The sequence below is a fragment of the Cryptomeria japonica genome, chromosome 4 (assembly GCF_030272615.1).
Source record: "Cryptomeria japonica chromosome 4, Sugi_1.0, whole genome shotgun sequence".
Lineage (NCBI taxonomy): Eukaryota > Viridiplantae > Streptophyta > Pinopsida > Cupressales > Cupressaceae > Cryptomeria > Cryptomeria japonica.
Genome location: NC_081408.1, coordinates 752216040 through 752243215, shown reverse-complemented (window position 1 = coordinate 752243215; position 27176 = coordinate 752216040).

Sequence of the window (27176 nt, the reverse complement as noted above, 5' to 3'; positions counted from 1 at the left end):
CAAACAATATGGACAAATGTGAATTTTTAGTTGAACAATTGCTGGTTCCTTCTTTTGACATTCCGACAATAGATGTGATGTGCATTCTTGTTGGTCCCAACTCCCCATGGTACAATGACGTATATCAATATTTGAAATCCTAAACCTTACCACCCAACCTTTCCGCTAACCAACACCGAGCCTTCATCTGATAGATAGCCAAATATGTCATCATCACCGACACCCTTTATCGATGTTCCTTTGACCATACCCTCCTCAGGTGTTTGGATTCTGACAAAGCACAAACGGCATTACATGAGGTTCACGATGGCATATGTAAGGGGCTGTTGTCTCTGGGAGATCAGTAGGCTTCTGGGGTTGTAAGTCCCTTGTTATTCTCAGCAGGTGGAAGTTGTGGTGATTGACAAAGGGTTAATGCCAGGCTATAGTTGTGTGAGAATTGGACGAAAAACTTATATATGGGGGTCGGTTGAAATAATAGCCAAGTGCCAGGAGTGCACCAAGGTGGTTTGCAGTAGACACCTCCTCCTAGGGGTGAAGAAGAGTAACCCTACCCTCTAGTCTCAGGGAGATAGAGGTCCTACATGGACATTAGGGGTGAAGTAGAGTAACCTCGCCTTATCATTGGATGGTGAGGTTTACTAGTGGATGCATTCTCATGGTCCCTATCTCAGTGAAGCGCAGTAATTGAGCCAATGTTGGGGATGACTCCCAGGGAGTTGTCTATGACCCGAGGACTGGGGAAGCGGAGTACCTAGGCTCTTGTGAGAAGGATGATCATGTAATGGATTGTCTCAGTTGGGGAAATGGAGTACCCAAGATCTTGTAAGGGGGATGGCCATGCAATGGGCTATCTATGTCGGAATGTTGGAGCTTGAGAGTTGGGCAAGCTATGTGGGTTGAGTTGTAGAGCCAGAAGTCCATGTGTCTTGTGGAACAAGTGGGGTGATGTGCTGGGCATGCACCTAGGTTACCTAAAGTGGGATTTGCATTGAGATCTGGGATCTCAAGGCCCTAGAGTGGGGGTCAAATGTGACAGTAGGGACTGGGTTCCAAAAGTGTGCTCATGTTGAGCCGAGCCATGAGGCAAGTCCAAGAGGGTGACAAAGATGGATGAGTTGCATAACCAAAAAGAGGACATGGTCTATAGGTGAGTTGTTCTAGGATCACAGCCGAGTTGAAGGTGAGTTCAACGACCAAGGATATTGGATTGGATCATGAAGCGAAGATCTTGGTGCCCAAGTAGGATTGCAAGGTGTTTTGTCAATCTGAGAGACTTAGACTGAGTGTTTGCTTGAAGCTGGTTATTGTGAATAGGATGTACAGGGAGCTGGGTTCACCAGTGAAGCCATGTAGGCATAGGCCAGGGGCCCAAAGCAGTGTGACTTGGAGTCCTTTTTCAAGAAGGGGTTCTGAGTTGTGTACTGGGTAAGCCGTCGTGGGCTCCTGAGAGAGTCAGTGGTGCACCAAGTTAAGTTCTGAAGGAGATAGGGTCTTCATGGATCAGGAGTCTCTATGAGAAGCTATCACTAGGGGTGAGGTGCAGTGGTATCTGTACGGGTGTTTCAAGAGTGGACGTTGATCTAGGGGTAGGAACTTGTAATTGGATGCTTGGGAAGTATTTGGGGTAGTGACCAGCGACAAAGTTGGAATTGTTTGTAGATCGAGCCAGGGGCCATCTCTTCATAACAATAAAGCTATCTATTGCCCTAGTGTTGTATTCCTTGTGTGGAGATGGACAAACAGGAGGCTAGCTCAGGGAGTCTAGTCGTCCCATGAGATATGTTTGGTGCTTGAGGGTTTAGAGGAGCTGAGGGAGGCCAACATGGGGTGCCAGTGTTGTGGGAGTGTTGGGCATGCTTAGGGAGTGTGCAGAGTTGGAGCCAGAGGACTTAAGGAGTTTCGGATGGGTCAGTGTTAGTAGTCGGGGTCTTATGGGGGACTCAAGAAGATGAAGGCATCGAGGAGACCTGTAAGCTTGTACCAGGGGTGCAAGGATGGTGTGACAAGACAATGCTAGAGTAGAGTCAGGGACTTGAAGGGAGTGCTCAGAGCATCAGGTTGAAAGAAACCCATGAGAGGGTTGGCATGCAGTTCTATTCTGCATGGGTGTGTGTTAATGTGGTCAGGTGGTGGACACTTGAAAAGGTATGGTGTAGTTTGGAAACAAGAAAGGACTTGTCCACAATGGAAGTCGTGAGTAAGGTTTGCCAGTGCCACATGAGGTTGGACCTCCTTTGGAAGGAAAAAGCTTGTTTGGGCAGCAGGTCGGTCTAGCCTCGTGACAGTATATGTGGGGGCCATTTCAATGGTCTAAGCTTAGCCAAAAAGTTGGTTCGTGCTGGGTATTATTGGCCCACTCTTGAAAAAGATGTTCATGATTTTGTTAAGAAGTGATACAAATGCCAGATTCATGGAAACTATATTCATACACGAGCCCAAGAGCTTCGTTCTGTCATATCTTCGTGGCCCTTTTCTCAATGGGGATTGGATCTTATTGGAAAGATTCACCTGACATCTACAAATGGACACAAGTTCATCATTACAGCCACAGAATATTTTACAAAATGGATCGAGGCTATCCCCATAACCTATATCACTGGTGTCCAAATTTCAAAATTCTTGTTGAATTATATCATATGCCGGTATGGGGTTCCCCTTGCCATAGTCACAGATAATGGTCATCCTTTCAAGAATAAAGATGTTAAAGAACTCTATGAAAAGTTTCATATCCAACACCGTTTCTCCAGTCCATACTATTTACAGGGGAATGGTCAAGCCAAAGCATCCAATAAAACCATTATCAAGATCCTGAAGAAGGTTGTCAATGATGCTGGTCGAGATTGGCGTGTACAGTTGAATCCAGCACTATGGGCCTATTGCACTTCTATCTACACACCTACTGGCACAACAACTTATTCCTTGGTGTATGGTGCGGAAGCCATTTTACCTTTGGAGGTGGAGATTCCTTCCTTGTGAGTTTCCTTGCAACATCTGATTGATGATGAGACACACAGAGTCTCTCGGTTGCATTAGCTTGAGATGTTAGATGAGAAATGTCAGACAGCTCTGACACATTTGCAAGCATATCAAAACCGTCTTCATCACTCTTATAATAAGAAGGTCAAAGGGTGACACTTCGAAGTTGGAGACCTAGTTTTAAAGGCAAACCCTAAGAATGCACAGTCTACTGACATCATCAAAGGTAAGTTTGAACCTAATTGGGTTGGGCCTTTCATAGTCACTGCAGCCTATGGCTCGGGGGCATATCAGCTTGCCACTCTAGAAGGCAAACCTTTGTCTGATCTTGTCAACAGCATGCATCTTCGCAAGTACTGGGCATAATTTTCTATCAACATTTCTTCAAGTATGATCCTGAAAAAATACAAAAAAAATTGAAAAAGCAAAAAGTACAAAAAATTTGAAAAAGCAAAAAATACAAAAAAGCAAAAGAGAAAAAGAACAAAAAAGTAAAGAAATAAATGATTCGTCCTCTAGTGAAAACCTAGCAAACAAGTGCTTGGGGCAAGTACCTTGGTGAAAACCTGGCAAACAGGCGCCATGTGTACAACATGACTATTGCTCTGTCATCTGTCATGACCTCTAGCTATGCTTTCTCTTGGCCAGTTTATCATGTCTATCTTTGTCTTGACCCAAAGTCCTATTCCAGGCCTGCTATTGGTCAACATCATTGTCTTGCATACCCCAGTTTCTTGTACATATGTTTTGGTCCCAGTCTATGTATGTCTTTCAGATGCGCATTGGGCATGTTCCCCTTGTCATGATAGATCATTGGAACTTTAACATTCAAAAATGTCCTGAAAAAAGATCATAAAAATCGCAAAATGTCCTGAAAAAAGATCATAAAAATAAAATAATGTCCTGAAAAAATCTTCAAAAAACATTTAAAAATCTCCTGAAAAAAGATAATAAAAATCACAAAATGTCCTGAAAAAAATCTCAAAAACATTTAAAAATGTCCTGAAATAATTCACAAAAAATTGAAAATGTCCTGAAAAAATCCCTAAAAAAGTCATATAAAGTCCTCAAAAAAAAAATGAACAAAAAAAAATTGTAAAAACTCAAAAGGCAAAAAAAATAAATATCCTCTTAGTGCATAAGACAGATCACTGAGTATACATCCAACGACATGCAATCCAACACTATGCTTTAATGAAATCATGGATAAACAGATGAACTTTTTCATTCAAACTAGACATTCAAACTGATCAAAATTGTCATATCAATCGAACTTCAGCATCACAATCATTTGTCCTTGTTTCTACTATCATGGTTCTTATATAGGGTGTGGTATACTCGAAACCAGACTATGTCCTATCTTAGACGGGGTACCGCATGTCCTAAAACCAGACAGCATGATCGTCCTATCAGCACTTTCAACTTTTGACAATGAAGATCAAGATGTTTGTTTGATTTGTTGGAATTTGTGCATCTTATCTTTTTACTAATTTATCTTTGGCTTCGATCATGTTCCTATGTTGCTTGATGATGTCACTGAGTGATTTAGAGTGACCGAGATGGTTCATGGTCCTTTCTTTTTGTTGTGATTGTTGTTTGTTTGTGATGTGTCTATCTTTTGCAAAAAGGGTTGCATTTCAGCTCTGGCCTTCAATGCCATGATGCTATGTATCCATTTTGCTATATTAAATTAAAGGTTCTCACCTACAAAGTGCATTACTGAAAGCAAGTTTTTCTTCATCTCTAACTATCCTTCGTCTCATTTTTCTTCTTACTAACATTTCTTCCATTAGTTCGGATAGTCAGTTCAGTCTAGTGCTCTGATTTCTCCAATACACATATGCTGCATCCTACATTCATTTGGTTAGTACATTTACATTACATTGAGCATCACATCAAGCATTTTATCCATTTCATATTATAAATGCATCAAAAACACATAAAAATGCATCCATACATGTTCCACAATATACAATGCGCAAGTCATCCATACATGGAAAATAACATAAGTCATAACATATTGCATCCCATCATATCAATGCATATCATATCATATATCCAAATAATATCGGAGTACAAAACTGGACTGTCTGTCCTAAGAATGGCCCGTAGGCTGACTACAAAATGTCAAACTACATAATGTCCACTTTCTGTCCTAAGGAGCATGTGCCTCTGTCATTGGGTTCTCCCTCTATCCCCCTCATCCCTGCCATGTCTCGTGGATGATGTCCCTCTTGGTCCTAGCTGTGGTGGTCTCATAGGTCCACTCACCCCTATGCTGCTCAATGACCTCCGAGAGCGTGCCCTACTCTATGTCCTCGATCATGCCCGATATGAAGGTGCTCTCTATTCTGGTGGAACTACACTCTCATATAGTGTCCTCCAATGGCGTATCTCCTCTCCGGTCTTTACCAACATCTGTGCTAGCTCCCGTACACTGGCATCCCGAATCGACCTAATATACTCAGTGACTCTTTGTCCTTCTCACTGTGCCTACGCTACTGCCGTGTCTCGAGCCACTATGAGTCTGGCTATCTCTGCTCTGAACTACTCATGCTCTCTCTCTAAAGTCACAATGTGATCTCGCTGACTTGCTATGGTAGCCCTGACTATCTCCATCTCCTCTGTCCTAGCTGTCTCTGGCTCTATAGGTATATCCTGCAATGCCTCCTGCTCCCCATCCTCATCTCCATCCTTGTCATCCCCATCCTCATCTCCATCCTCATCATCCTCATCCTCATCTCCATCCTCATCATCCCCCTCATCCTCATCATCTCCCTCCTCCTCTCCAACGAGTGGAAAGTCCTCCTATCGCCTAGGTACTGGAATGTCCAGATCTATCAATGGCACTGGCCACCGTCATGCAAACCATCTCTTGTACTCCTCTGTCATCTTAGTGTCTACCACATCTGATCTCCAATCCCACTATCTCTGCTATAGTTGTGTGAAGTCAGAATATGCTATGGGTGGCTAAACCATACTACCCCACTGACTCGTCTCTCTGTGAGATTAGGCAAAATGTGCAGTCCTCGTAGGTACATCCTGCCTCTCTCCAAACTGTCATCTAACTCTCTCTGGCAGGTACATCTCAATCCCTCTTTAGCGATTCACTGGTTTCCCAATCAAGTACCTCTCCTGTCTGCAATACGGTAGCTCATCACTGTCCTCTGACCATCCAGGGCAATCCCGATATGGCCTCCATGTGAACTCTCTTAGTCTATCTAGCTCATGTCACCAATATAATATGTATCCAAAAGGACCCTGTCTCAGTGCTCCACCATAGCAATACATATATGGTTGGTGTGGTACTACCTGTCTCTCTGTAATCGATCAACATATGGCTATGTGCTCAAATGCCCATACCTGTAACAATGTGACTCCACAGCTCAAAGTCTGCACTCCCTGATATGTTATCTGATGTAACTAAAAATACAGCATAGCCAGTACACATGGTCCCCATGTGTACACTGTACCCTCTATCACCATCCGCTCTACCACTCTTCCCCATCCAATAGGGAATCCATGTCCTCATCTATCCCCTACTAGTAGACATGCTATCACCACTGCTATCACCACATATCATCGATCGTACTCTGATGCCATCGTCTCCCAGCCAATCTCCCTCTCAACGATATCTAGATCATCTGCGTCACACTCAAACAATCTACACAATGCATCTCTCCCTATCACTGCGTCATACTCTACCATCTCTCCATGAATCAAAATGTGGAGAATATGCCATACATCCTCTAGTGTCACCGTCGCCTCTCCAGTCGCCAGATGGAATGAGGAAGTCTCTGAATGCCATCGCTCTGCCAATGCGGTAAGCAGTCCTATGTTTGCCCTAATCTCAGGCATGAATGTGACATAGTATATCCCAAGTCCTGCTAATGTATCTCTATCTATGCTCCTGAGTCTATGTCGTAGCATAAAGCAGTCAGGTCGGTTCTCCCGCGTGATCAGTGGATACTGTCGACTCTTTATCACAATTGGGGCATATTTTGTCAGTTTTGGAGTTTTCTCCTATAGGTTGCATTTCCTCATTTTCATGTCCAAATCAAGGTTTTTTTAATCTAATCTAACCTATCCTACCCTTATCCCCCCTTTTCAGATCATTTGCATGCAGTTTTGAACCAAAATTGAGTTCCAAATGCACAACTGCACCTGTGTCAATACTCTTGCACCTCTGTCATGTAACCTGCACCTATGTCTCCCTACACAAGCACAAAAGACCCTACACAAGTGTAGGATTTGCCCTACACAAGTGCAAGAGTCTTTTTCTGCATCCTCTATGGGCCCCACAATGTCCCGCAAGCAATCAAAATTCATCAAATTGCAAACATGGGTTTTTGAGATACATACCGCTGCTCCCACATCATCCAATCATCTAAATGTGCATACATGTTCCCCAAGGTGATCCACCATTGGAATATTCGCCATCTCTCTACAAGTGTCCTTGTCCAGAGCAACAAATCCTCCTCTTTGTCTGGTGCAAATGAGCTCTTTTCACTCTCTTTGCCTCCTTTATAGATCTTTGTCAGTGCCTAGATGGACATGCATCCTCTCCATCTTATGTTGGTCATGGTCTTTTGCATCTTAAATTTCTTGTCCTTCATGCATCCGGTATCCGATTGTCGGTTCATTCAATCCTATCATTTTTGTCGATCAATTGGCCTCTTTTCTGCATGTTTCTAGCCAATTCCTCAAGGGGGCATGCATGTGTCATTATTATTGTCTGGGGCATTTTCATTATTGTTCTTTGAATCAATGCTCAGAATCGCATTGTCTCAAAGAGGGGCAAAATGTAGACACCTAAAAATGGTCAACGCTTGCGGAGTCATACTTTAACATTTGAGCATTGCCTTATTTTAGGGTTTTTGCATCGCATTAACATTTCTCCTATGTCATGCACTTGGTCTTCATCATTTGCGAGCATTGAGTCATTCTTCTGCATTCTTCATTTGTCTCGCTCTCAAATTTGGTCTTGTCAACAACGCTCTCCAATCATGATTTTGATCGATGTTATCCTATCGCATCAATGTGCATGCTCATTTGTCATTATTTTGGACATTGTCAATCCTAATTAGGGTTTTGTCCTCTTATCAATCTTGTCGATTTGTCATCTATCCTTATCATTTTCAATCTTGTCATTTTGCGATCGATTTGTCATCGATCATTGTCATGTTCGATCTTGTCATTTTGCGATTGATTTGTCATCGATCGTGGTCATTTTCAATCTTGTCATCTTCCAATCTATTTTGTCATCGATTCTTGTCCTCTTGTCGATCTTGTCATTTTGTGATCATTTCGGCGTCGATCATTGTCTATCTCAATTATGTCAATTTGGATCAATTTCTCATTGTTCCTCGTCAATTGGTGCATTTATCAATCAAATCATTTAATCAGAATCATGATCGATATCAATTATCTTCAATCAAGACCTAATTGTCATTCTTGCATTGCTAATTCATCTTCTAGGGTTTCATGATTTAATCATTTAACCTTGTGTGTCATTTCTCTCTCTAGGATTAATACATTATTTATTTATCCTAAGTCTTCTTGTCACAATTAAATGTTCATTTAATTGGCTAATTATTCCTCTTTGTGAATTAATTAATAAATGACAAATTATTAATTAATTTACCTAATTTCTAATTTTCAATCAATTTCTTAATTTCCTAATTTCTTAATTCCTCTTTTTCTAATTTTCCAATTTTCTAAATTCCTAATTTTAATTTCCTCCCATTTCTCTCCTAAATTCATGGGAATGACATAGAAATTTTTCATAGTTTGTCATAATTGACAATCAATCAATTTTTGACATAGAAATTTGTCATAATTTGTCATAAATTATCAATCAACAAATTTTCCATAGAAAGTGCATAATTTGTCATAATTTGTCATAATTGACATAATTGATTTGCAATTTCCATTTGAATTGAATCATGCTAATTTGATCATCTCTCCAATTTTTCTATAAATTGGATGAATTTCTTCAATCAAAGGCCCCTAATCAGATTATCGAATTTCTAATCAATCACGCTTCGAGTACTTTTGAGCAATTTTCTTACCTACTTGCTTTCAATCATGTATGTGCACTTGTAGGTGAGATCCACAACCAAACTATTTGAAGAGGAAAGAAGAACAATGGAGCCGCATGAAGGAAGAGTTCATATCCACTTTTGGTTTGCATAGTATTTACTTTTGAATGTTTTATCTTTATGTCTCTATTGAATGTGTTTTAGGATAGATCATTACATTTAGTTTTTGTGATTGAGCTAATGATTAGTATGTTCATATATGCTTGTGATGATTTCCAATTTCCTATGCGACAATGATAAACAAAGAGGAGGTTCATCGAAATGTCAGGAACCAAAAAAACATCCCAAAAACAACCAACTGTCAATGGAACAAAACCTAAAACTGAAACTAAAAGTTGTGTGGAGTCACCAACTGCAATCTGTAAAGTATTATTATGAGTGAGTGAGGTAACAAGCTGGGGTGAGTCTGTCATGTTGTGAGAAGCCCCAAAATCAATAATCCGAGTGGATGCAGAAGGAATAGCTCATGTAGAAAGAGCATGTCCTTTCCCAGTAGAAGAGGAAGATGGAGGCTAAGGATAAGAAATATGATGCTACTACATCGCTACCTTTAAGGCCTCTAATCATTTCCAACAATGAGAAACTGGATGACCTTCTTTTCCACAAAAACTACAAAGTTCATCTGACTTCTTCTTAGTCTTGGAGGAAGACTCACCAAACTTAGAAGAGTGGTCTTGTTTGGGATAGGACTTCGGTTTGTAATCAGACCTAGGTGGTGGCTTGGACAAATGCTCACTACCAGCTAAATCCTTCTTAGGCTTCGATTTCTGCTTGTTATTCTTTCTAGATGTCTGAGCAACCAATTCTTTTGGCTTTGATCCTGTGATAGTGTCCAACTAAGATAGGTGAGCCTACTCATGAGTCAAGCAATCACAGAATACATCAAAAGTAGGCATGGTGAAGTGTGTACCCAATGCATCCATAATAGAATAAAAGGTGGAAGCAAATATCTGATAGGGACCTTTAAGCTTAGAGAGAATTAGGTAGATACACTCTGGGTCTGTCTTATTTTTACCACAATTGTGTAAGATAGATCTGGTGGTTTTGAGCTTGTTTAGAAAGTCCTCAATGTGAGGAAAAGGCTCAGGTAATAAGGAAGAGAGATCTTCCTTAATCTCTAATGCTTTGAACTCATTGATAGTACCAAAGAGAGATTCAAATTTGGACCACAAAGCTTAAGGAGTGAGAAAATCATCAAGGTGAAAAAGCAAGCTGTCTGAAACATGTAAGGAAATGACACCCATAGCTTCATCCATCTTATTCTGGTGCTGAAGAATCTCAAAAGGATGCTACAACAATGGCTAATCCACATCCAAATAGGACCACAATCCCCATGATCTGAGAAGCCTCATCATACAAGCTTCCCAGATGTGATAGTTCTAGGATGTAAGAGGCTCAACTAAAGAATCTTCCTTGTGTACCTATACCTGAACCTGAACCTGCTCTTGATTTTTTAAAATTAACTGATCTTTTAGACTAGACAGAAGATGCAGAAGGGGTTTTTGTTTTGTTTTGAGTTTAGATGTGCTGATTTTCTAAAATAAATTATAGAAAATAGGAAAAAATAACACCCCCCAACAATATGTAAAACAAAAACCAATACAATCCGAGAGCCAAAAAAGAATACAAGAGCAAGGAAAAAGTGTCAAAACACTATCTTGTGTACCTAGTGTTTTTTATAGAAAGGATAACTCCAAATCTGAGAAGAGCTCTCCAAGACCTTTCCGATGCCTATTCGTTTTCTGGAAACGGAGTCTATTTGCCCAAGATATGGCTCTCGAAGTGCAAAAAAGAGCTCCAACTTTGATAGAAAAAAATAGGTACTAAATAAAAAAATCCTCAAATTTCACCTCTAGATCTGAGTAGGGCTCAAAAAGAGCTTTCCGACACCTATTGGTTTTAAAAAATCCCACTCCGTTTTCCCAAGTTATGGCAAACAAATCAATATGCTATCAAAAACCCTTTGAGGGAAAAATGGGCCCCCCTGCTAGTGGTAGGGAGGTGGCGTGTGGGCTGGGTAGTGGTGGAGGTCGGGCAGTGGTCAGGTGTGGGCAGTGGGTGGCGACGGGCGTAATGTTACAGCGGCGGTGGTGCAGGGTGGAAGGCAGTGGGCATAGAGCAGCGGCAGTGGCGGGTGCAGGACAGTGGTGGTGGTAGGCACTAAGTAGCAGCAACAATAGCACTAGGTGGTCAGGCAGTTAATCGACCACTGTGGCTACTAGTAGCTAACTACTGCGGTTGCCAGGTTGACATACTGCTACGGCTATCGGCAGACTCGCGACCAACGATGGTGGGAGATTGTCGGTCATGGCGGGCTTCGAGGCCGTTGATGGCTTCACAAACCATCACAGTGGCGGTGCAGCCTAGGAAAGCCGTTAAACTACCAAAAAATGATTTTTAATTTTTTTTTATTTTTTTAAACTTTTGCCTCGAAAAACGTGTCTACAAAGGGAAAACTAGTTGTTTTCCCAAAGCTAAAGTTGTCCAAACTAGACAAATTTTATATGGAAATGGGGGTTTTTGGGTGTTCTAAGCTCAATGGTGAGGTCTATTCAAGCCCAAAATGCCCAAAATAAAAAAAAGATACCCCAGATCCAAACTAAAACCTATGAAAAAGAATTGAAACCCTTGCCTCTAGAAAAAAAATATTCTGCAAAGAAATCAGGGAAAAGTAGCAGTAGATAAAAGCTCTGATACTATGAAGAAGTTGAGAAAGTACAATTTCTAAGATCCCAAGAGAATCTGTATGCAAGAATACCTGTCACAAGAGAAGATTGGAGACAAAACACAGAAAAGGCATGGTTAAGGTTGAGAGAGCCTTGTTCCCTATGCTCATGTCTATTTTAGCTCTTGGAGGTCATCTTCATCCTTTTTATTTTACAACCAACTCTATATTTTTTAATATTCTTTTGGAGGGTGTGGTTGGGCTTCTGAATGGCTATGTTGTATCCTATTGCAACTTTCTACTAGGGGTTTCAGATCCATGAAAAATATGAGGGTTTTAGGTCCCTTCAAAACTTGTTGTAATGGGTTTTGGGTACCCTCAAAACCTGTTTGTTCCTTAATAAAAAACAAGTCACAATAAATTTTCAGGCTCTAATCCTTTACTTGGAGATTTACATCATGTTCCATCTCAAAGAAAATCTGGCAATGCAACCCCTATTAAATTAACTCCTCTCCTCTCCTCTCCTAAATTAGCTAAGGTATCAACACATAAATAGAGCTCAACATAAAGAGGTAGGTTCCCACGGTTTCGAAAACCATCTTCAACACTTAAGAGGTAAGCTGTATCATAAACAATATCTTGGTAATCTCATGACACGTTGCCCATAGCAAATTCTAAGAAAACAATACATATCTCTTTGATAACGGCCATCTTGCCAAATACAATGTAAGTACAACACATAAATTACTATGACCAGGAATCTAGGTGCCTTCTTTACCTCACACCACTTGTGAAAGTGAACTCCACCATAAATTCTAATAACTAAAATGCATCTCCAATACATAATAGAAGTTGAAAAACAAAGACTCTTTAGTCAACACAAGAAATTACCAAATAAGTTTTAACTCCAAATTGGATGTTAGAATCAATGAACACTAAGAGGGGGGTGAATCAATGTTCTACAATTAACAAATTTATTAAAATGATTCTTAAACCACCAGATGCATAACAATGAAAGTAAAGTGCAGAAACATAAATCAATCAACCACAAAACCATAACACAAGAATTTTTATGTGGAAACCCAAAAAGGGAAAAACCATGGTGGGATTGAGACCCACAATATTATTATACTGTGATCAGAAGTATGATAATATTACAAAAGGGGAATGAACATGCATTTAGGCACATTGCCTAGAGGTCACTACTCAAATAAAAAAGAGGGTTACAGTCATGAAGGATCTACTATCCTACAAATGAATTTTAATAATATCAATGATGTCTGAACTAGTAAGAAGCATTTAAAAATGCCAAAATGTAGTTCTAGTTAAGCACAAAGTAGCCATCTTCCTTTTTTATGTCAATCTTCTTTGTTTTACTACACATTCATATATTGGAGTGCAAAATCTGCACTCTGGTGTTCATAATCACTTCACATATCTATATTTTCACATCCACATCTTCAAAATGATCATGCAAATGGATCGTAAATAGCCGCACCACTCAATTAGGTCATCAATATGTTAGCTCCAAATGTTAGGCCCAATATGGAAAGCTAATGTACTGAGAGGGGAGGGGTGAATCAGTACTTTGAAACTTTTCTTCAACAATAACTTTACTATTAAGCATAAATTGAATAGTGCAGTAGCATAATATAATGCTAAAACAAATAAATAACAATCATACATGATTCACTCCATAACACATATATTTTGGTTATGCATAAACTCTTGGTTAGAGAGAAAAACTGTGATGGGGATGACACCCACAACTTCACTACTGCAATAATAAAGAGTGCTCAGTTCGAGCTACATGTTTAGCTATTTCTGATAGCTTACCCTATTAGGAGTATCAAGATCTGTTAGATCTACCTTGCAAAAGGATTTTACAACACTTATTCTAAATGATGTACCTGGTTAGAGGCTTTACAATTTATAGACTTTGTTAGAGTCTTTTACCTTGTTAGAGGTTTTTCTTACAACTCAAAATATTGCAATCAAATCTTTACAAATATCTGCAACTTTACATCTGGAATGTTATAGCAGATTCTATGTGCTAAAAATAAGATTACCTTGCTTATAGCATACCTCGGTAATCCATATATTAACTCGGTAAACCCTTCTATTTACTCTGTTCCTTGACTATTCTCCAAAATCCTTCTCGGTGACCTATGTGTTTCTCTGTCAACTGTAATAGTCATAACACTCTGTGATATCTCATGATTTTCCTTTTTGTATATGTCTTGTTTCACACACACATACACTTGCACATCTCTCTAATCCTGAATTCATGCTATATAAATAGATCTCTTATGTCGGTGATCTGATTCATGCTTCGATCTTACAAACATGATTTCTCGAATGAATAACCATGCAAAACATTTCATTGGTTAGATGACCTCAAAATCATACACAATCTTTAAGTGCAATTTCCAATGTGATAACAATTACTTGTTCCTCGATCTTGTAACACGTTTCCATATGTATGTCCAGGTTCAGTGAATCTGGTAACACATTTCACTCGGTGTATCATCTTTGCTGCTTGGTAGACAGCTCGGTGTATACTGGGCTCTGTGAATACTTTCTTCTTTAACCGATTGTCCTGTGCATACCGAATGAATGTTTCGGTAGAGGTAACTGACTAGAGTATATAGAATGACTTTGGATATAAAACTAATGGCAACTTGATAAGTAGTAACACCAAAACATTAGCAAAACTTGAAATGTGTAGAAACAAGTCATCTCAATCTGATTATGAATACATATGCAGACCTCAACAATTTGATAAAAAAATTTACACATGTAGGCACAACCATCTGGAACTCAAAACCAATCACCAAAATCATCCCAAAGATTTCAGATCACGTGTTACACCTCTAAACATTACAATAACTTTTTTCTTCCTGAACTACCAAGTACTAGATCTTCTAACTTGCATGAGATTCAACACTGAAGGCTATGATTGCAAAATAAGTTTCCTTGAACATCCAATTTTTGTATATTGATGCTGATATGATATTTTGTTATCATTGATGTCAACATATTCCTGTGTTATTGGTGATATAGAGATTGCAGATTTGTTTCTTGTATTGGTGATTCTATGCTGGAGTATTTTCTATGATCTTATATCATTCTTGATTGATTTTAGTGAACCGGATGTTTGGTTGATCATGTTTCATGATCTGGTTGGTGGTTTGTTATTCTAATTAGTGCTTTGTAGAGTTCAATATTTCCTCTGGTATATTTCAGTATGATCAGATCATGCTATAAACATTTGGGATATTGTTCTGGACATTCTTAAGTATCTTCATCTTAAATGGTTCATGATTTGGAGTCGTGAAAGTTATCTCCCCTTGTGGCAGTTGCTGTTGTTTATATTTTCCTGAGTTTCAGATGTTGACTGATGAAGATTTGATAAGTGGTGTTGGTGCAGCTATTTTAGTTGATTCTAACATGTTTTCTGATGTTTCCTAATCATTTAATATTTGGTTTGATGATTTAAATTTGTTATTGTGTGTAATTTTGGTGTTCATCTTAACTGGTGATGTTGTTCATGTTATGTGAGACCTATTTGGTGGTATAATGTGTTGCAGTTGTTCTTGAAGATATTTCTGATGGTGTATCATGTTGGTTCTTTTGATTTGGGTCCATGTTATGCCATTTGTATCATAATATTCATTTGGTGGTTGTTATTTGTATCAAGTATTGAGATTTCTCTTATTTGGTTGAGCTGGCCTTACTCTAAGGTTGATGATTTGGTGAACAGTATATATAGATGCATTATTCATGTAATTCATGTATTTGTGGTGTGTCTACATTGTAATAGAAGTTTTTTTTGTGATCTACAATAAATCTATCCTTCAGTGTTGAGTTAGAGAAGAGATTGGTGTGTTGCAGACTATTGTGCTTAATCAGAATTGTGATTAGGCACTTGGAGATGCTATTTCTTTAGTTCATGAAATATGGATTGTTTTCCACTTATTTTTTAAGTCAGTGAGACTTCTTTGTAAGGTAGTGAACCTTCCTTGAGGGTTGCAACCTTCAAGGTTATTGTATTTTGAGTAGTGAGCTCTAGGAAATGATCCTGAATGCAAGTGCATTCCCCATTGTAACTATTTCACATACTACTACAGAGTATCAAATCATTTTGGGTAGTGTGCCATTGTGGTTTTTCCTTAACCATGTTTTCCACGTCAAAATCTTGGTGTTATATATATTGTGCTCATCTTTCTTATTGATGTGGTTGTTTAGATCTATTTTTGTGATTAAGTTTTGGTTAACTGATGACAATTGATTCACTCTCCCTCTTAGTTGTCCTTCCTTGTGTTGCTAACAATTAGTATCAGAGCTAGATCCTCCAGAAGAAGCTTGACCACTTTAGGAGATTCGAGATAGAAATTGGAAGTGGAAGCGTTATCTTTAAGAAGGAGGGTCTAAGGTTTGATGGAACTAACTATACCATATGGAAGAGTCATATGGAAGTGTATTTGAGATATCTGGGAGAAGATTACTAGAAAATTACAAAGAATTCTTACATTGTTCCTCAGAATGGTTCTCTTACTCTTGATGAGATCAAACAAGTAGAGAATAACATTAGACCAAAGGAAGCCTTGATGAGTGTATTGATAGATTTTGAGATGATTAATGTGATGGAATTGGAGACTGCACATCAAATATAGGAGAAGCTTGAAACCTTGCATGAAGGAGATAAAAATGTCAAAGTTACCAAGTTGCAGAGCCTAAAAAGGAAATATGAAAAATTGAGAATGAGTGATGATGAAAACAATCACATCTTTATGGGTAAGGTAAATGAACTTGTCATGAATATCAGATGTGCTGGTGGAACTCTTAAAGAAGATGAAATTGTTCCTAAGCTGCTGAGATTTTTATCTGATTCTTACAAACATAAGGTAGCTTCTATTGATGAGATCCAAAGTGTGACTATTGTAACCAAAGATATGCTAGCTGGAAAGATTATTGTATTTAAGTTGAGCGAGTTTGGTGAATCACATGGCAAGACTGAGACTGCATCCAAAGCATCTGTATCCAGAAGATAGAGATATGATCTAGAAGAAAGTTCTATTAAACTATCTTGGTATGAGAAGGAAAGAAGAGAGATGGCTGAGAAGGAAAGAGAATTAGAAGAGCTTGAAGCCATAATTGCCTGGAGATTGCCTAAGGAAGCCGATAAGTATGATGGAAAATTGCCTTTGAAATGTTTCTCTTACAATAAGATAGGACATTTTGCTTCTAGATGTCTAGAAAGAATGGCTAAATATGATAAATATGATAAAAATAAAAAGAATGATAGGTATGATAAGTATGACAGAAATGACAGATATGATTGTTGGCAATATGAAGTAATTGATTATGTGTTGCATTGATGTTTTGCCATTGATGTCAACACTAACTATTATGACTATTTACCAGCTTTCGGTAGAAGGATTGGATTGGGAAGGTTATCAGTTGATTGTTACCAGTACAATCTAGATGATGGAATAAGTTTTTATGGATGGTTCATATTCTTTTGAAGTTTGTTTTAGTCAGTTGGTATTGACCTGATGATTGGATGCTATCTTATATTCTAGTAAGTCTACTTTCTTGATCTGATAAGGGTTTCAGAGGTAGAGCTTTATCAAAGATTCTTGATATTACACATAAGAGGTGTTGGTGTGGCTTCTATAAGGGATTCAAGATGTTGATGGTGACTGTGTTCATGCCTCAACTGATTGGAGTCATTGCTTTGGTGTGTCTGGATCTAATTTAGGTCTGGTGATATCTAGCTTATGGACCGGTTTCATGAAACATGTTATTGGATCCTTTTGATGCGCTTCCAGGATGTTTTATTGCTTGGATGATATTTGTTTGGCCCCAGGCTGACATGTCTTGTGATTTTAATTTGGGATTATGTAATGAATTTATTGGATTAGCATTTGGGTGGCCGGCCTAATTCTTTAGGTCCCAGTTTTGTATAAATATACGTAAGATCTCATTGTAGATCATATACAAGGAGATAATAATGTAATATTCATCTAAGTAGTGGATTTGGTCAATCATAGGTGATCGAGTTGGGTTAATGAAAGAGGTTTTAGACCTTCGATATTGAGCTTAACCGGAACTGTAATCTAGCATGTTTGATGCTCTCTTTGGTAGTTCTTCTTTCTTGATTGTTGTCTAATTATTTTGAGGTGGTTAATCTCATTTGTAGTTAGTGAGATTCCATTGTGATGAGTAGTGTGCTCTAGGGAGTGTGCCTTCCAGCATGTGCAGGCCCCTATTGTAATCATATAATTTTTGTAGAAGTATCATCTGACTGTGGGTAGGGTTTCCCACTATGGTTTTTCCCCTTACCAAGTTTTCTTTGTACAAATCATGGTTTTAAGTGGTATGGATGTATGGTATTGATTCTCTGGTTTACTATTATTCTTTCATTCTTAATATTCTATTTCGATAAAAGGTTTTAAGTTCTTTAATTTCTCATAATCTATTGACAACTTATTCACCCCCCTCTTAGTTGTCCATCAGTTATTCTGGTTCTCTTTTTGCAGAAGCTTAACTGCTTGAGGAAGATCCTATGGCAGCTAATAGTTCACCTATTGTTTCTGGAAGGATATCCCTAGGCTTGATGGAACAAAATTTGGAGTATGGAAGATTCAGATGGAGTCTTATTTAAGATGCTTTGGAAATGAAATTTGGGAAATTACTCAAAAAGCTTACACTCATGATCCGACATCTAGAAACCTTGCACCGATAGACTTGGAAAAGAACATTGAAAATGACTGTAGAGCTAGAGAAGCCCTCTTAAGTGCCTTATCGAACCAGTAGATCATGGGATTATCAGATAAATCATCGCCAAAAGCTATATGGGACAAGTTGGAGAATCTAAATGAAGGTGATATCACTATTAAAATTACAAAACTTGAAGATGAAGGAAGATGAAATAATTTCTACATTTATGAAAAGGGTAAATGAAATTGTGTGGGGAATTCAATGTTGTGGTGGATCTCTGAATGAGGAAGAGATTGTTTTAAAAGTATTAAGGATTTTGCCACTAGCATATAAGATGAAGATAACTGTAATTAATGAGCTAAGAACCATGCCTAATATATATCTCTTATTAGGAAGATATCTTATTTTGAGCTTGAAGAATTTGGTCCTCTTGGGGCTATAAAGATTGATAGTGCATTCAAGGCATCTACATCACCAACTGGCAAGAAAGATTGGAAAGTTTTGTATACAAAGGAATTGGAGGAGATAAGGAAAGAAGATGAAGAGCTTGATGATGTAGAGCCTTACCCAAACTCCTAAAAAAAATCCCAAGAAAGGTTAGACTTCTAACCCCTCTAATGTTCACTAGGGTCCTACAAGGAAGGACTCCACACCTTGAATGGAACTACACACAACCTCACCGATCCTAAGCCTACTCAAGATGAGTAAAAAACTTCTAGTCCTCAACCATACCTTACCAGTAACTCTTTTCCTTAGAAAATTTGGATCTGGTCCATTTAGGTCTACTACAGATAGATCCAAGTATTCATTTGGGACTTTACCTTCAAATCCTTGTATCTCCTTTGGAAACCTACCCTACCAGCTAGTAGCCCTTATCAACCAGTATTTGGCATTCAAATAAAAAATCCTCCATGAACTCTAACAAAAAAATTACCATTCTTGACACCCTTTTGGAAGATCCATTCAACCCCAAAATGGTTTGGTATGATCTACACATTAAAGGTCTGAACCCTATATAGACCAAGAGACCTATTAGGGGCAATTAGGTCCATTTTACAAAGTAACACCTTCTTCCAATAAACCAAATGCAAAAACAAATCTATGAGCATGTGGGGAATGGATAGTAACCTCTAATTTCAGGATTGCATGCCTGGAATCCACCGCTAAGACATTTTATGACGATTGTCCTAAAACTGGTCCTAGGTAGTCACATAGAGATGTCTACCTAATTTTGTTCTTTACTCCACACAAACAAGTTTCCCATGCAACAAACCATGAAAACACTAAATTATAGAGGCCAATCCTACATCTCACCAAAGGAAGGAAATTATAGATGGATAGAATGCAAGATAAAGCCATTTTTGGCTACAACCCTAGCCAAACCCTAGGTTTTCAGGTTGTAATCAGAAGAATGGAGGGTCCTCACTACTCCTGAACAATTAAGACCTCAAACTTCCTACAAATGAGATTTGATTCATGCCTCTACTTACTCCATGAATTGTGTGATTCAAAGCTATCTGTACAGACACATACAATTAAAGCAAAGTCAGAATTTCTGGGAAAACTTTTGTATTCTTATGTTCAGTTGCTTCAAAACTCCACATACACCATCAACAACCTTGGGAATCATTCCCACAAGGATTATTCAACTCTCAAATGGTTTCCAACCAGATTTGGAGTAGTTTGGAGCCTTTGAAAGGCTTCCTCGAACCAAAATTCAAAAAGTTGCACTTTTGCTCTCAAAAGTTGCATTTGCAATTTTGCACAAAATGTTGTCATATAAGTTAAGGCTGAAATATACACACATGGATCAACCAAACAATCTTAAAACATTATTGAAACCTATCAAAAACACAAATAAACCATCTACTACCCCTAGTGACCACATTGTCCCAATTGGCTTATCAAATTGCCTAATTGGTGACATGGGTTTACATGGTGGGGTTTATTGTATACATGAAACACAACACACACACTAAGACACTCTAAAGTTCCTAGTCTTCCTTCTCAAGGTCATGAATATCTTGTTGATGAGGTGCTCCTACACCACTTGAGCAACTTGAAGCCCTATTTACTAGAAGGATACCTAAAGGTCCAACAGGAAGTAAGTATGAAGGAAAATCTCCTTTCAAATGTTTTGCATGTAATAAGATAGGTCATTTTGCATCTAGATGTCTTGAAAGGAATTAAAAATTGGAGGAAAGAGAAAGAAGATATTTTAAGCCTAACTATAATTATTAGACCAAGAATAAGTACAGGAGAAACAAAGAAAAATAATGCTACTATGTTGATGAGGAAGGAGTAATTGATGAATCAAAGAAAGAACCGGCAAGAGATACAGCTAGTGGATCTAACAAAGGAAGAGATTGGGTATTTTATGTTATGAAGGAAGATAATGGGGAACTAGTTATCAAAATAAGGAAAAGGCTCTTGTGGCAAAAGTTAAAGACAAAGATGAATGGGTAATAGACAGTGGATGTTCTCATCATATGAATGGAGACAAAAGAAAGTTTCTAACCCTACAAGAATTTGATGGTGGTCAAGTCAGATTCAGTAATGTCAAAGCATGCATGATCAAAGGAAGATGAATCATTTCATTGGATGGTAAGCACAACACTAAAAATGTCTATTATGTTGAAGGTCTGAAGCATAATATTTTGAGTGTAGGACAGTTGGTAGACAAAGGTTTTCAATTACAATTCAAGGATGGAAAGTGCAAAATTATTAGCAAATCAGGATTGTAGATTGAAATCGGTACTCAAACAAAAGGTAACATCTTTCATTTGAAAAGACATGTTTGATTGCACATATTGATGGAAGTTGTCTATAGCATAAGAGGTTGTGTCATGTAAATTTTGATTACATTGTAAAGATCAGTTCAACTAAGGCAGTTAGAGACTTACCTAAGATTATGAAGCCTCATTATCCGGTATGTAAGGAATGTCAAAGGGGTAAGCAAGTCAGACCTTGTTTTAAGAGAATATTTGATAAATCTAATGATATTCTTGATTTGATTCATAATGACTTGTGTGGTCCTACTAGTACAAGAAGCTTTCAAGGATATAGATATTTCATGTTAATCATTGATGACTATTCTAGAATGATGAACGTTGCTTTTCTAATGGAGAAATCTAAAGCCTTTGAGAAATTCAAGATATTTAAAGCTATGATTGAAACAAAGATAGGGATGAAAATCAAGTGTCTTAGATCAGATCAATGTGGCGAATTCACATATGGTGAGTTCAACAACTATTGTGAGAAAAAATGGCATTAGGAGATAGGTATTTGCACCCCAGACACCTCAGCAAAATGGTATTGTGGAAAAGAATAATAGAACCATTTTGGATGTAGCCAGAACCATGATGATGGAAGATAATTTGTCTCATATCTACTGGAGAGAAGTAATAAGTACAATAGTTTATACATTCAACAAAGTTCATATCAAAGGAGATACCAGTAAGACACCTTATGAATTATGGTTTGGTCATCCCCCTACTCTTAAATATTTTAGAATTTTTGGAAGTAAGTGTTATATAAAAAGAGATTACTCAATTGGAAAGTTTGATCTTAGATGTGATGAAGAAATATTTATTGGTTATTCAACTAAAAGCAAAGCATATAGATGTTATAACAAAATATTGCAGAGAATTGTGGAAAGCACTAGTGTGAAGGAGGATGAGTAGCACAAAGACCAAGCTAAATATTATGACAGAGAACTGACAGTGGAAAATGATCATAACTAATCTGGTAATGCCTATACCGAAATAGAATTTTGAACCAGTTACCTTGGCATCATCAAAAAATTCAATTGTAACTGAAGAGTAGCATAGAGAACCTGAAAATCATAAAACACCAATGCATGTAAGGATAAATCACTCTAAAGATCAAATCATTGGAGACAAAAACAAGGGAGTTATGAGAAGAAGAATATTGGAAAATGAAGAGGTATGTCTCATTTCTCAGACTCAACCAACATTAGTAATTGAAGCTTGTAAAGATTAATGTTGGATGAAAGCTATGGAAGAAGAATTAGATCAAATAGAAAAGAATAATACTTCAACTTTGGTTCCCCAACTTGAAAATAAAACTGTTATTGGAACTAAATGGGTTTTTAGAAATAAAGTGAATGAGGATGGACAAATTATAAGAAACAAGGCTAGATTAGTCTACAAAATATATTCTCAGAAGGAAGGAACTGATTATGGTGAAACTTTTGCACCAGAAGCTATAATTGAAGTTGTTAGAATATGCCTTGCATATACAGCCTATAAGAATTACAAGGTCTATCAAATGGATGTTAAGTGTACACTTTTGAATGGAGAACTTGAGGAGGAAGTCTTTATTGAGAAACCTAATGGATTTTTATTGACATATGACAAAAATATGGTTTGGAGATTAAAGAAGGCCCTATATGGATTAACATAGGATCCTAGAGCTTGGCATGAAAGGTTGGATAAGTATCTTTTGAAGCTTAATTTTACAAAAGGTAATGCTGACAGTAACCTATATTATAAGATGACTAATGATGATATTTTGATTATGGAATTTTTTGTTGATGATTTCATTTTTGGAGGTGAAGATAAATTGTGCATGGAATTCTCTGACAATATGAAGAATGAATTTGAAATGTCTATGACTAGAGAAATAATATTTTTTCTAGGTTTGTAGACTAATCAGACTGACAAAGGCATCTTTATTTGTCAAACTAAGTATCTAGGAATTATTGAAGAAATTTAGTATGGAAAATTCCAAACCGGTTAGTACTCCTATGGTTACAAGTGAAAAGTTGTCAATTAAAGATGTATCCCCACTCGTAAATCCTACAAGATATAAATCCATGATTGGTGGTTTTCTATATTTAACTCAGACCTGACTGGATATAATGAATGTAGTCAGTATTGTATCAAGATATCAAAGTAATCCAAGAGAAAATCATGAAAGTGCAGTAAAAAGGATATTCCAGTATTTGCAAGGAACAAATAAATATGGTTTATGATACCTTAAAGATGATGACTTCACTTTATGTGCATATACAGATGCAAAGTGAGAAAGTGATGTTGATGACTAAAAAAGAACTTCTGGTGGAGCAATCTTTCTTGGGAAGAAGTTGGTTTCATGGACCAACAAGAAATAGTCATGCATTTCTTTATCTACTGTTGAAGCTAAATATGTTGTAGAAACAACCAATTGCACTCAAGTTCTATGGATGAAGAAAATGTTGAAGGATATACAAGTAAGTTGTAATGATCCAGTTGTTATTCATTGTGATAATTTTACAGCTATTGACATATCAAAGAATCTGGTATTTTACTCCAAGACCAAGCACATATCAATCAAATATAACTTTTTGAAGGAGAAGGTAGAAGCAAAAGAAGTCAGATTGGTTTATGTGAACACTAAAGATCAGATAGTAGACATCTTCACTAAATCTTTGTCCAGGGAATCATTTGAGCATTTGAGAGATAGATTGGGGGTTTCTACCTCTCCAATAGAGACTTAAATGATGCAAATGTGCAAGCTGCTATTGTAATCATATACTTTCTACAAAAGTATCATATGACTGTGGGTAGGGTTTCCCACCATGGTTTTTCCATTTACTAGGTTTTTCACATACAAATCATGGTGTTAAGTGGTATGGATACATGGTATTGATTCTCTAGTTTATTTTTATGCTTTAATTCCTAATTTTTTTATTCTGGTGTGTATTTTCTACTATTCCGGTAAAAGTTTTTAAGTGCTTTAATTTTTCCTAATCTATTGACAACTGATTCACCCCCCCTTCTCAGCTATCCACTGGTTATCCTAACAATGATAAGCCTTATAAGTCTAAATGGAAGAATAGATATCAAAAGAATTATTATTATGTTGTTGATGAAGGTGTCGTAGATGAAGAATCAAAAAATGAATTTTTGGGAGATGAGATTGGATTCATTGTCATTACGGAAGATGGGCCAATACCTACTGATTCTACAAGCCCTGCTACTGAGGAGAAAGCTCTTGCTACTAAAATTGAAGAAGAAGATGAGTGGGTTATTAATAGTGGTTTCTAACATCATATGTCTCGTGATAAAAGAAAATTCATAAGCATGGAAAAGTATGACGGTGGGATTGTGAGATTTGGTGATAACAAAGCTTGTGTGATTCATGGTAGAGGTTCTATTTCTTTCAATGGTAAGCATAACACTGATGATATATTGTATGTTGAATGTTTGAAGCATAATCTTTTGAGTGTAGGACAGATGGTTGACAAAGGATATAATTTATAATTCAAGGATGGAAAACTCAAGATCCTTAATGGCTCAAGTATAGAGATTGCAATCGAAACTCAAACAAAAGGAAACATCTTTCATTTGAATGCTGATGAAAAAATTTAATTGATTGCTCAGATTGATGAGAGTTGATTATGGAATAGGAGTATGTGTCATATGAACTTTCATTCATTGATTAAGATCAGGAACAGTCGAGCTATTAGATATTTTCCTAAGATTGTTAAGCCTGCTAATCTGGTATGCAAATAATGTCAAATGGGAAAGAAAACTAAAGCATCTGTTAAGAGTAAGAATTATTCATCTAATGAATTGTTGGAGCTTGTGCATACTGACCTATGTGGACCTACTAGAGTAAGAAGTGTACAAGGAGACATATATTTCATGTTGTCGATTGATGATTATTCCAAGATGGCATGGGTTGTCTTTTTGAGAGAGAAATCAGAAGCACTAGATAAATTCAAGATATTTAAAGAAAAGGTAGAGACTGAATCTAGATTGAAGTTAAAATGTTTGAGATCAGACAGAGGAGGAGAATTCTACTCCAATGAGTTTGATACATTTTGTGAGAAGCATGGAATTAAAAGATAATTGTCTACTCCTAGAACTCCTCGGTAGAATGGAGTTGTTAAGAGAAAGAATATGACTATACTTGATGCTGGAAGGAAAATGTTGATTGAAGGAAATGTGGTGAAGATCTACTAGAGAGAAGTTGTTAGGATTGTTGTATACACTTTTAACTAGGTACATATAAAAGGTGGTACTGGTAAGACCCCTTATGAGATATGGTTTGGTCATGTTCCTACTATTAAATATTTCATAATTTTTGGAAGCATGTTTTATATCAAAAGAGATGAAGATCTAGGAAAGTTTGATACAAGATGTGATGAAGGTATCTTCTTGGGTTATTCTACTAAGAGTAAAGCCTACCAATGTTACAATAAGAGACTAAGAAAGATAGTGGATATTGTGAATATAAAGGTGGATGAGAATATTGGAAAGGACTTCAGAGCTTGTGGATATCATAGTGAAGACCAGGAAGTAATTGTAAAGATTGATTAGATTGAACCCTTGAAGTAGACTTATCCAGTTAAGATAGTCAACTCGGATGCTACTATTGTCGGTGAAGGAGTGTAGGAACCTAAAACTTAGAGTAATTAGAAGGCTCTGAAGTATGTAAGATTTAATCATTTTTAAAATCATATTATTGGTGACAAGAGCAAAGGTATAATGACAAGAATAAGACTTGTTGCTATAGAGGTATGTTTGATTTCTAAGATTGAGCCTAAAATTGTTCAAGAGGCTTGTAAAGATGAGAACTAGATAAGAGAAACAAAAGGAGAGTTAAATGAAATTTGAGAATTGTTGGCATTCTACACTCTTATGAGAAAAGGTGATGTTGTCATTGATGGCAACCAACTGGCAACCAACTGGCAATAGGTTTTTTCATACACCAACAGACACCGGCACTGACAAGCACTTACACTAGCATTCAGATTACATTGGAAACAAAACATATCGACACTTAGGCCGACATGGGATGAACTTTCATTTATTAGAATATAATTATCTTTTGTAAGCTAACTTGGTATATTATAAAAGACTCATATATATATGACATCTTATAGGTCATTTTGAAGAGTGAAAAATGATAGAAGAATGATGAAATGAATAGGTAATTATTGTATAAGGTGATATAGTGGAAATCAAAGGTTTTGGTTAATGACTAAGATTAAAACGCACCTGAATCTGGCATACTAGATGCTATCTTGAGTAATACATTGTAATTGGATTTCATCATCCAATATTGTAAGTTAGTGTGACTTTCCTTTTGTAATTGAGCAGTGAGCTCTAGGCTGTTGGCCTCCCTACATGTGCAAGCCCCTATTGTAAGTAATATTTATTAATAGGCCAGTGAGTAAATATTGTGGGTCACAAATCCCACCGAGGTTTTTCCCACACCAGGTTTCCTAATTAAAATATCTTGTGTTATGGTGTGTTTCTTTGTTGTCTCTGCTATTTCTGTTTACTGCATTAATTCTTGTTTACTGGTACACTATTTTGGGTTGCAAAGTTATAAATAAGTTTAAATATTTTGCTAACCAGTTAGACACTGATTCACCCCCCCCCCCCCCCTTAGTGTCTTTGGGACTGTCATTGCATCTAACAATTGGTATCAGAGCTTGGTCCTCTACTTGCAAAAGCCTAACAGCTTGAGGAAGATTCTAAAATTGGTACAGATGGAGAACTTAAGAAAACAATTGGAAGGAGATCTTGAATATTTTGATGCTAAAAAATTAAAGAATATCAAACTTGAAGATGATCTGAGGATTGCACAGGAATTCATTCAAGGAATTCAGGAGAACTTGGTTATAGAATGAAACAAAAGGAAGGAACATCATGAGAAAATGCAGAAAGATGATGATGAAAAAGAAACTC